The 12727-nt window shown below is 44.0% G+C and overlaps 1 long non-coding RNA gene across 1 annotated transcript; it reads right to left on the bottom strand.

Moving 5' to 3' along the window:
- Window positions 1–7985: 7985 nt before the first annotated feature.
- On the bottom strand, window positions 7986–9690 carry LOC134072650 (uncharacterized). The gene is made up of 7 exons (XR_009937187.1): window positions 9575–9690; window positions 9377–9483; window positions 9190–9289; window positions 9003–9102; window positions 8817–8915; window positions 8625–8729; window positions 7986–8515 (listed from the first exon to the last, which is right to left on the bottom strand). It is a non-coding gene; the product is annotated as an uncharacterized LOC134072650 (long non-coding RNA).
- Between the last annotated feature and the right edge of the window lie 3037 nt (window positions 9691–12727).

Here is a 12727-nt window from a genome sequence, read left to right as displayed (position 1 = left end):
GTTATGGTCATGGGGTTCATGTCCTAAAGATTCTGACCTTTGACTCACAGACTAGCATATTGTCATGGTTATAGCCTAGGTAAGAGGCTATATTTAACTGTGTGATGAATTCTTGGCTAATTTGAGGAGGGACATTTTAGTTAAGTATTTAAGTATTTGAAATACTCTAAATACAACCCCTCAAAGTATTTTGTTACAAAGTACATTTGATTTTTTCCAATTCTGCAAAATACAAATTACAAAATACACTAAAGTAATTAAATACGTATTTAAAATACATATAATTGAAATACTGCCCATGTCTGCACACATTCCAGTGAAATCAAGTGCATAAAATAACTGCACGGATGTTAATTGTTCAGAAAATATTAACAGTTGATTTCTATTTGCACAGCTTTAGTCATACCCTGCATCTTTCATCGCTACTACTAAGTTATTTTGCTTTTGGGCCATAATACTTAAACAGTTTTGTAATGATATGCTATTTTCTCAACACCAGGTACATCGACAGGGTTCTGTTGCCACAAAAGAAGCTCAGGGACATGCTTGGCAATTACATCAAAGCATCTATATCAACATCAATCCCTGACTTTGAATGCCTGAAGGCAGAGGTGGAGAGAGGTGCCGGCTTCCTCTCCCCTTTGATGAGGATTTTTGAGGATGGTGGGCACACCTCACACCCCCCCGAGCCCTTCTGTCCCCTCCTTCAGGAGGTGGTGAAAGCCACTCCTGCGTGTGCCCTCCTCCATCCAGGCAGTGAGGTTGAGAGGCTGGTGAGGGAGATTTCCTCCACTCCATCTGAGGAGATCCCCCACCACACCGATCTGATAAGGACCCTCGCCCACCATTGTCCCCTGCTGTGGGACCTGGTAGCTGCCTGTGGCCATTTCCCTGAGGAGGTCAAACCCCTCCTAAAAAGAATGTCCCAGGTAGCTTGGTTGGCATACGATGTGCCACCATTACGGGAGTCTGCCGGTGTCCCTCAACCAGACGAGCTGAGTTTTTTCCCCCACCTGCCGACACGGCGTCCTAGGGGGACCTTCCTGATGGACCGGCAGAGGAGGGAGGATGCGCAGGAACCAGGCTGCCATAAAAGTGCTGGCCATCATGCAGCCCTGATTCCAGGACTACAGTATTTACAATGTTCTGTGCACATGGTAAACCCAACTAAACATTGTTACACCAAATGCCTGTGCACTGACCTGACTAAATACATACACTAAATTGCCAAAATTATTGGGTCAACTGCCTTGACCCCCATATGAACTTCAGTCACATCCTATTCTTAATCCATAGGGTTTAACATAACGTCGGCCCACCCTTTGCAGCTATGACAGCTTCAACTCTTCTGGGAAGGGTTTCAGCAAAATTTTGGAGTGTGTTTATGGGCATTTTTGACCATTCTTTCAGAAGCGCATTTGTGAAGTCACACACTGATGTTGGACAAAGCGACTGCCTCTCAGTCTGTGCTTTAATTCATCTCAAAGGTGTTCTGTTGAGTTGAGGTCAGGACTCTGTGCAGGCCAGTCAAATGTATCCACACCAAACTATCTACTCTACTATCCATGTGGAAATAATTTGGGGATGCACATCAGTGTGTGACTTCATAAATGCACTTCTGAAAGAATGGTCAAAAATGCTGTATCTTAGCAATGTGATTCTCAGCTTTGTGTCATTAGACAGAATTAAAAGACATATCTTGTGTTGAAATAGTTATCTTTGACAAAAATTGGCAAGCAGCAATGAGGGGGCCAAACAAAGTTGTGACTGCTGATGATCTAGTTTCTCTTTCAGAAACATCAATATGAGTATGAAGAGTATGACTAGCCATTGGATTTTTTTTGCTAACCCAACATCATCATGATATACTGTAACCTCTAAACGCAGGTTCGCTAATTATAGCGCCCCCCCCCCAGTGGCCAAATTACACCAAATTTGTTGTGTACCCTTGGGAGGGGGTCAGTTGTCATGTGACCAAGTTTCGTTAACATACATCAAAGCGTTCCCAAGATATGAGCTCACTTACTGTTTGCCGACTTTGCCCCATTGGATTTGCCTTTATTACTGCAATGTTACGACAAAATGAGTCATAACAACTTCTGATCACAATGAAACTGTCATAAATGGACTCAGCATCCTCAATAGCCCCAAGATTGTGAAAATGTGATCATTATTAGTAGATGTATGTGTGCAGTCAGTATTCTGGCCAAGGTGAGAAAGCGCACCCCAGAGGGAGGGTAAACACCCCGTCATTTTTCAACAGTAGGACCCCAAATAAAGCAAATAAAACGAAAAAATAAATTTTAGCAAAAAAATCCTACGGAATTACAATTCGTACCCCACTAAGGCCAAGCATTGCGCTTTTTAAATGCTCGCAATTTACGGGAGAGGGCGGAAATAGGCGCTGATTACCCGATACATTTCAGATTTAGTAAATCGGGTGTATGCTGCGGTGTCTCAGCGTACGCTTTCTGTGGGTTGGCCAAAGCGCTAAAAACGTCACGTGCGCTAAGCTACGTACATCTGGCCCACAGTATGTTATTATTAATTATATTGTAATTTTTGCTGTTTCTGTATTTGTACATAACTTAATCCCCCCCCCCCCCCCCCTTATAGCTTCCAGTGTTAACACTAGAAGCGCCAAGCGCCGGTCATTTTTACCGCTGACGCGTATTACTAGAAGCGCCGTGTGGGTTTGACTTAGATATACCTAGAACTGCCGGGCTGCGGTGTTTTGACCGCAACGATTACAAAAAAAAAAAAAATCTTTTCACTCGATTAAATTCCAGGACCCTACGTTCACGACTTTTCCTAAATACGCGTGTTTTGTCACCCAGAATTTTTACATGATCGAAAGCACACCGGTACAAGCTAGTTTAGAGCTATTTTGCGCTCACCTATTATATGTGACAACACTACAGTATAGTCCTTTTTCCATCAGATTTTCAAGCGCATTAACTCTTAAAGCGAATTGTGTTTTAACAATATAAGAAGCGCCAAGACGGTTTTCCATTCAAAAGAACAATTCTAGCGATTTAAAATGATGTCATCAGAGCCCTGTTAATGCGCATATTTCTACTGCACTAGATGGTTTTCCATCAACACTTGTAGCGAATGGAACACTTCTAGCGAATTAATCAAAGGTAGCAAGTGGTACACCATTGTGAGGTAAACGTCAGGGTTTCCCGCAGCGCTTTCCTGCTAAGGCGGCCGCCTTAACAACACAGGGCTGCCGCCTTACCCTACAGTCACACACGCTACAAGAGACAGCGACAACTCCACAAACTTGCCGTGGAGTGGGGAGGTGATTCGCGAGTGATTGACGGCTAACGATTGCTACGTGCTAGGTGGCTGACCGATAGCTCGTACATGCCTCCAGATATATTTTTTGGTTACAAAACCTGGCTCTTTGGATTGTAAAGTTCATATTTCTCACTAGAAGTAGCAAAATATAAGGCAACAAACCCTGAACTTACTTGTTAGTACAGAAATACTGCCTTCGTTTAGTTAGCTCCGCCATCTTGGATAAAAAATTCAACTTTACCTTCAAAGAAGGAACGTCACGCTGCCTTCACTCCGATTGGCAGTCGCTTTGTCGCTTCGCTCAACATTTGCATAAAATAGCCTGCTTGTCTATTTTAGCCCCGCCTTGCTCGCGACAGCGGCAAGCTTGTCGCTTGTCTCTGGCAAAAGTCTACTCCCATTGAAAATGAACGGCAGCCTGTCTCTTTGTCGCTGTCGCTTGTAGCGTGTGTGACTGGGGGGTTAACTAGCGTCTTCAATACATAAATAAATATATAAATATATTATGTATAGTGATATTCGCCGTATTACTTTGTCATGTTTTCTCCCTGTCATTCCAAACCGTATAGCCGCTAGTCTCCCTTCTCTGTAGAACGCATTAAAAAAAGAAACTTTTTCCAATCGAGTTGGCCTATGCGCACAGGCGACGCGCTCATTCAGCATGAGTAGGCCTATTTGATATCAGGTGCCACTGCCACGCATATCTCAGAGTGACTGCGAACACAAATAGCCTAAACCTAGCTAGATTTGACGACTCTCACAGGAATGGTTCTCCGTTGAATCTACCAAATGTGTGGGATGAGCGGCATAACGCTTTTGAGCGCTTTATCTTTTTTTTGTAGGCCTATCACTCGTCTACTATGAATGCATACAGTAGCCCACTGCATCTTGTAATTTGTTGTGACAAACACTTGTGCCATCTAGCCTACAGCTAACAGCAACTTGTGACGGCTATTCATTCACGTGTTGTAAAATACTGAAATTGTCTGAGGTTTACACAGGCTAGTTTAAACTTTAAACTGTAGCCTCTTTTCTCCCATGCCAGTTTCATTCATCCCGACCGGGCGGGACGCACGTTTCTGTTTTGTAGAAATAATTCCTGAATGTTTTTGTTCAGAGCTGAACATGCAACTGTATTTGACAGATGACAGATTTGGTTGCTAGTGACAAAATATTAGCGTTCAATGCGATACGATCTCGCTAATTATGTTTTAAAAAGCATTAAAAACATTCAGGCTCTCTTAGGCTATATGAGCAACAGGCACGCACAATACAGCTTATATCAAAGAATTGCAGCTTTAGGCTACTAAATCACAATTCACTAACTTTACCATACAGTCGCAATGTTACATTTTCATACAGTTTCATCTTTATTTCATGGTATATTCTAAAATATTCACCATTACAAATATTCTTGGTTTTAATAGAATATTATAATATTGACTGGCTTTAAAATATATCCTATGGTGCCATGCTGAGCAGTGCAAAGGTTTTGAAAGATACAAAAGGTATCGGAGGTACCTGTATTGGAGTTGTAAACTTACACTTTTAAGGTATAATATTGTCTAAATTGTGTTAATGATGTTTAATTGGTTGCTAATACAATTAAATCTGATACAATGAATGTGAAATGCTGTCATTAGTGTCAAAATTCAACATTTTCAACATTAATGAAATGCTGACAGCCTACTAAATTTTTACTTCAGCTGACCTCCTTGTCTTAAAGTAAATCAGAAAAGAAGTTATTTAGACAAGTGTGTGCTAGACTGCTCCTGTAGCCAACAATCCCCTCTCTACCCTTTGGGAATTGAACTGTTATATGATCCTTGGTGATGTAAATTATGAAAACCCCTTTCTTTGGTTGGTCTTGATGCGGCCTTGACTCCTTTAAGACTCGGTCTCGACTCAGACTTACTCCCCCCCCCCCCCCATCGTAGGGCAGTGGCGGCGATGCGGCGGGGACGCTACGGCGACGCCCCCTTCCCCTGGACAGACACCACCTTAACTAACACATTTTCTGGGGGAAACCCTGAACGTCTTTATATGCGCGAGACAGAACTCAATTTTTTGCGCCGACTTTGTGAACATTCTGAGCAGGCGTCACAGTAACTTATATCGCTACAAACCTTTTCCATCACATTTATATCGATTTAACTCTCCTTAAACCACCTCTGGCGAGCGAATTAACTTATCACGACAAAACCGAGGTTAGAGTGATATAAGCCATTTTCCATCACATTTGTCGCACTAACTTTTGATGCGCATCGTTTTTAAGCTAATTAACTTTTTAATGGAAAAAGGGCTTATGTTGTCTCGCGTTCGGCCATGTTTGTCCAGGCTGCTATTCTCTTTTCTCACAGCAGATGTCGCAAGGGTTTCCTGTCAGTAGGGCTTGAGAATAATATTCTACCATAAAACATATAGTTTATATATGTGCAATATGTATTATATATGTGATTTATTTTTCACTATTCTTCAACTATTTTTCATTTACATGGCATAGTCTATGGAGGCGATTTACAGTGGTAAAATGTGAGTTTGTTTTGAAAACGTTGCCACATTGTTCTATTAGGCAGGCCTACATGTGTAAAAGATATTTTCAGCTGAAATTCATCATAGCCTATTTATGTACGTAGGGCGCGTATGCCTACGTACATTCATAGTTGTATATCTATTTGTAGGCTATCTTTTAAAGCTCAGACTAATGTATAAGCATTTTCTTACATATTTGCTGGACTGACTGAGTTACGTTGCGTCAAACAGCTATCTTATTTCCAAATCAACACCGTATTACACGTCAAGTGGCGCAGGGTTAAATTCCTCGCCTGCTACGCAAGAGACCCGGGTTCACAACCCAGCACAAGAGAAATGTTGTATCTCATATTGAGTGAATTCACTGACTGTTTTTCAACGTCGACAAACAATTATTTTTTTTGTTCATGGTTTGTTCAAACTATCTGAAATAAACAGATGAATCACAATACTGTTTACCATTAATGAAAAATAATTTCGCCAGCCAATAATTTTCTAAGCCAAATTGAGCCGCCATCTGACAAACTTTGGCTAAGCCAGTTAGACTTTTTGCATCTAAAAATAATTATATCATAGACACACGCAAAAATAAACGATAGCCTATAAATGATTCCCACTGGATACACCACATCAGTATTGTGCTCGTTGCTACGATACAGGACTCAGTTGCATGTTCTGTAGACATGAAATGGAAACTAAAGCCATTATCAGCCATGAAAACTTTGGCCGCCACTAACTTCATCAGCCAGCCGTTATTCTCAAAGCAAATGGCTTCGGGGTCTATAACACACTATCCATTGCAAACATAGCCTATTTGAAACCGATCATTCCCCCTCCCCCATACACGTCTAACCAGTTCACGGAGGGGGCGGGTCGTTTTGCTACTTGTGGACATGATCTTAGGCTACAGACATCACTGCGGCATTGACAACTGCCTCCACACCCACCACCTCTCTCTGCCTCCTGCATAGGCTGTAAGCTGGCTGTTTTTTGTTTACATGCAACTCGTGGAAGAATGCGCAATCATGTTTCATCGTATATGCACGTTTTAGAATGTTCGAATTCGCCAGCGTGCGTGTAGTTGTGTGAATATTTAAGCAATATAGCACGAGTGGGAGTGGGTTGTTGCTGGATATTCCCACGGGTGTTGTTCGGCCGTAGCCTCGAGGCCGGAGGCCGAGTGGCGCAGGCAACAACACCCGTGGGAATATCCAGCAACAACCCACGACCACGAGTGCTATATTGCTTTTATACAACAATTCTACCACTTGTTTTTTTGCGCTAATTTACCATTATAATGTAAACGTTTAAATCGCTAAAACTGTCTTGTTTGTAGAACTACTTCTCTCCGCCACACATTTCTATTACTTGCAGGACAAACTGCCGTTACTAGTTCTAAATGGATGGTTGCTATGGCCAAAGGCCAGTCGTTAGTTCTAAAAGCACGTTGCTATGGCCAAAAGCCAGTCGTTAGTTCTATCTCTCCAACGTTAGCTCGCATTGCGTCTGGTTAGGACATGCTTTTAGCTTTGAAACATCACTATTTTACTTAGCCTACATGCCATCCAACTAGCTAATATCCACCTCCGTCATATTCTATGTTCTGAGCGTCTGTATTTCAGTTTGGATGCAACGTGACAGTTCGTTTTACACTTCACAACTTGACATTGTATCGCGGAGTGATTTATTATTAGCTGTGAAAAGTCCGAGTGGATTATCGTGGGATATTTCAACTCATGGAACGTCTCTCGGCCAATCAGAATCAAAGAAACAGCTTCATAGAACCCAATTGTTGTATAAAAAAGAATAGATTATACCACTGCTTGGTCAAATTTCCTATTGTGATCAGCTATTTGGAACGTGCATTATTTTTCTATATACCGCACGGCTATGAAGTAGTTCCCTTCTTTTGAGCTTATTACACTTGAATATGTAGCCTATTATATTGACACACTTCATGGCTTAAAATAGCCATAGGCGATGATTACTTTCTCTTTGGCAAACGCAACATTCATGAATTAGGCCTATGTGTGACCCCTAGGGGGCGCCCAAATTCCCAATTTGTATAATTACACCAGAAAACCCAAACAGTTTTTCCCTTTTAAACTATAGGCAGGTTGTCCAATGAAGGAACAAGAATGGGACTGATGTAATCAAAAATATACTTTTATTAAAACACTTAAGACACAATAAATACAACCATGCAGTCAGGGCAGGCAAATATTCTATGTTGGTGGCAGTGACAAGGCTCTCCAATAAATAAGTCACAGCAAAATATGATCACAGTGAATAAAGTCAGTAGTTTGCGTGTAAACGCACACACTCAAACACTGCAAAGAGACTCCACACCAAATAGGCCGTACACGCACACGGCGTTTCCCACTGCACACAGGTGGACACTACAAAAGGAACACTGCCCCCTAAGAGAGATATTGCACCATGCCCGAGGCCAATGAACAATGATTGTATAACATAGACAAAAAGAAAGAAAGACACAGACAAATAAACAAACCAACAAACGGTACAACTAGCAAGCTAAACTAGCAGGCCTTCCCCCTAAGCCCACCAAGCTCTAGGTCAGGACACGGTTGTGGCACATATATTCAAAGCAAAATAAAAACTAAAGGAATGATTAACCCCAGGAAAAACAGTGGCTAGTTGGACAGACGAAGTAATCCTCCTGTAAGCAAAAGCATAAATGATTTGAACTACTGGGTTTGGTAGCAACTGCATACAGGCCAATACATTTGTCATTCAAATGTCTACAAAGAGGAATTAAATGGACTTACAGTTGAAGCCAGCCTACAGTAGATTTATTAGATGTTATAAAGCCCAGGGAGTTTAACAGTGTGGGTGACTAGCTGAGCACACTCTCACCAGCGTCAGCGTTGCCTCTATTCGTAAATAATCAGACAGGAAACAATCAGAGCTATAAATAGCATAAGCTACGTCTGCGGGAGAAAGAAAGCAAGTAAACTTACGTTGCTGCAAACCAGTGTGGAATCGCTAACGTTACTTGCTATAATGCAAGCAACGTGAAGATTAACAGTGTGGATAACTAGCTGAGCCAGTGTCGGCGTCTGTTCATAAACAGTCAGACAGGAAACAATCAGAGCTATAAATACTATATGTTATGTCTGAGAGAGCGAGGAAGCAAGTAAACTTACGTTGCTGCAAACCAGTGTGGAATCGCTAACGTTACTTGCTATAATGCAAGCAACGTGAAGATTAACAGTGTGGATAACTTAGCTGAGCCAGCGTCGGCGTCTGTTCATAAACAGTCAGACAGGAAACAATCAGAGCTATAAATACTATATGTTATGTCTGAGAGAGCGAGGAAGCAAGTAAACTTACGTTGCTGCAAACCAGTGTGGAATCGCTAACGTTACTTGCTATAATGCAAGCAACGTGAAGATTAACAGTGTGGATAACTTAGCTGAGCCAGCGTCGGCGTCTGTTCATAAACAGTCAGACAGGAAACAATCAGAGCTATAAATACTATATGCCATGTCTGAGAGAGAGAGGAAGCGAGTAAACTTACGTTGCTGCAAACCCGTGTGGAAGCACTACTCGCTATACTGCGAGCAACAGACCTACAAACTGTGTGCACCATTTACTGGTCACCACATGCACAGACACCAGGCCGAGCTACAAACAAACAAAGAGCCGTGTTAAGCGCTACTCAATGGGAAAGAGTTTAGCGTTAAAAACCCATAGACGTAACATTCCAAAAACTCACGTTCTCCTGGCCGCACAGCTCAACTCCAAGGTTCACCCTTCGGATACACACCACACTATTGTCTACCTGTCCAAGTCCCGAACACATTTAAAAGAAAGCGCCACTCAAACCACCTGACCAAGTAATCAGCGCCAGTGGGCCGGCCTTCATGTTACTCTTCCGGTCTCACCCGCTACATTCACCTCCCCCTGAATGTCACCGTCCCGGTGACATGTAGAAAACAAATGCTACAACCAGGGCCTAAAACCAACACTGTGGGAGTTGACAATTGAATGAGCACCCCTCTGGTCATCTCCGGACAAGCGTCCAGTTGATGTGCATGGGAGATGGTGAGGGTTTGAATGGTGGCCTGCTTTTGTCCTATTGGTCCGCCTTGGCACTAAATCTCGCTCTGGTGCTGGTGTTGATTCTTCAGCTACCGAAGTATGTTCTACGGACAACTCCTGCAAGGACTCCTGTTGGACAGAGGTTGGGGTTGGTTGATGGCCAACTACAGTGGGGGCGTGACTGCTATGTCCCTCCAGGCAAGGAGTGTCTAGGGCTACCACTAGAGCAAGATCATCATCCTCATATACACTACTCTCTGCGTCTTCTACAACAAGATTGGACTGGTCTAAATTGGGCTCTGTGTGTGCAGATGTAGGCAGTGGACAGGGATCGACAAGAATGGGACGCAACTGCTGCCGATGGATGTTCTTCTCTGGACCGGGCTGGTCCCTTGGTCTGATCTTATAAAGGGTACCAACCTCATCCAAACAGCTCACCACCTCATACACCACATGATCCCAATGGTCCTGAATTTTGTGACGACCAGGCGGGTGACTCCGACGGTACACCAATGTACCAGGGGGGAAAACGGGCAAAGGAACAGTGTGATGCTTTGCTCGCTGTTTGGCTGCTGCCTCAAGATTGGTTCGGGCCTGCAGATACACAGCGGAGAGGTGCTCTTGATGTTGTCGAACCCATTCCTCCGTAGTCATCTCAGGTGGGGGGTCGACTGCGCACAAAAGTGAATCAAGGGGAAGGATGGGCTTCCGCCCAAACATTAATTCATATGGGGAGAAACCCGTGGACTGATGAACTGTAGTATTATAGGCAAATAGTACCTGGGGCAAGTGGTGTGGCCACCGTTTCTTCTTCCCTGAGGGCAACGTACGGAGCAAATCGTGAAGCGTGCGATTAAACCGCTCACATTGTCCGTTGCCCTCAGGGTGGTACGGACTGGTACGAGACTTGTGGATGCCATATAATTGACACAGCCGCTGAAACAACTCCCCCTCAAATTGACGACCCTGGTCGGTATGAATGCGCTGTGGGACTCCGTAAGTGTAGAACCACTGTTCAGTAAGGACCCGTGCTACAGTCGTGGCCTTTTGGTCTACAGTGGGATAAGCTTGAGAGAATTTGGAAAACACATCAGTTACAACCAGAAGATTTTCTTTTCCGTCACTAGACTTTTCCAATATGGTGAAGTCAACGGCTAGAATTTCTAAGGGCCTGGACGCAAGGAGACTACCCATAAATGTTCTTAACTTCGGCTGCACCGCTTTTGCCACTACACATCGTTGACATTCCCGACACCAGCGCTCGATGTCTTTGCGCATGAAGGGCCAATAACAACGTTGACGAATGAGCATGGTTGTCCTTTCCACCCCCTGATGACCATGATTGTTATGTAAAGCCGTCAGGACCTCCTCATGTAGAAGCTGAGGCAGCAGCAGCTGCATCACTTTCACACTACCACCAGGGACATGACTTTGCCGGTAAAGAACACCACCATGTTCCTGTAGGCTAGTCCACTGACGCACAAGTTCCACCACAGCAGGGGACTCTCTGGCTCTTTCTAATGCTGTGGGGGGTTTACCTCTCCTCCAATAAACTAGAAAGGCCCTTAGCACTGAATCCTCAGACTGGAGAAGTTGGAGATCAGCCTTAGTCCTTATTGGGGAAGCATCTATGGCCTGGATGTTAACTGGCCCAGGAAGATAAGCTCCCAAGATACTTTTAATCTCGGTCGGGACAGAGATTCCTGGTGCCACAGCTTCTATGGATTCTGGTACTGGAAATGCAGGCAAGCGAGACAGCGCATCTGCGTTCCTGTTACATGCACCTGGGCGGTACTCGATTTTAAAATCAAAGAGAGCCAGCTGTGCCGCCCAGCGTTGCTCTACAGCACCTAATTTGGCCGTCTGTAGGTAACAGAGGGGATTGTTGTCCGTTAGGACAGTGAACCTTACGCCTAAGAGGTAGTCCCGAAATTTGTCTGTTACGGCCCATTTAAGGGCCAACAGCTCAAGTTTCATGGCCGAGTAGTTATCCATGTTTCGTTCGGTTGGCCGCAATCCCCTACTCGCATAAGCAACTGGCCGCCGCTGTCCCTCCCCCTGCTGTTGGGACAAAACAGCACCCAGTCCAAGCCCACTCGCGTCAACCTCAAGGACAAAAGGCTTGCTAAAGTCTGCATATCCCAACACAGGTGCACTTATCAGTTTTTCTTTAAGTGTATCAAAAGCCTTTTCACAACCCCAGTCCCAATGGTCCCGCAAAGAGGTGTTGAAACCTGCCCGTTTCTTCTTTGGAGCTGGCTGCAATTTTGCTACCAACTTATGCAGAGGGGCTGCGTACCTTGCAAACCCCTCTACAAAGCGCCGATAGTAAGACGCGAACCCAAGGAAGGAGCGCAATTCTGTGATGGTAGCTGGTATCTTCCAATCCCGCACTGCACTGATTTTATCAGGGTCAGTTGAGACTCCTGAGGCTGAAATAATGTGCCCCAAGAACTTTACCTCTGGTTGAAAGAAGTGGCACTTCTTCAATTTAAGTTTGAGCCCATGAGAGGTCAGCCTATCCAACACAAGTTCTAGCCGTTCCAGATGTTCTTGGAAAGTGGATGAGAACACTACCACATCGTCTAAATACAAAAGAAGGGAATGGAAACGCTGATCCCCAAAGATCCTTTCCATTAACCTCTGGAAAGTCCCTGGGGCATTGCACAGTCCAAATGGCATCCTCTGGAATTCAAAGAGGCCAAATGGTGTGCAAAAGGCTGTTTTTGCCCTGTCTTTTTCTGCCACCGACACCTGATTATAGCCGCTTGCCAGGTCAAGAGTGGAAAAGAGGCAAGCACCTGAAAGGGCATCCAAGGATTCCTCA

Source organism: Sardina pilchardus, chromosome 24 (assembly GCF_963854185.1).
Source record: "Sardina pilchardus chromosome 24, fSarPil1.1, whole genome shotgun sequence".
Taxonomy (NCBI): domain Eukaryota; kingdom Metazoa; phylum Chordata; class Actinopteri; order Clupeiformes; family Clupeidae; genus Sardina; species Sardina pilchardus.
This window is presented reverse-complemented; position numbering and strand designations above follow the sequence as displayed.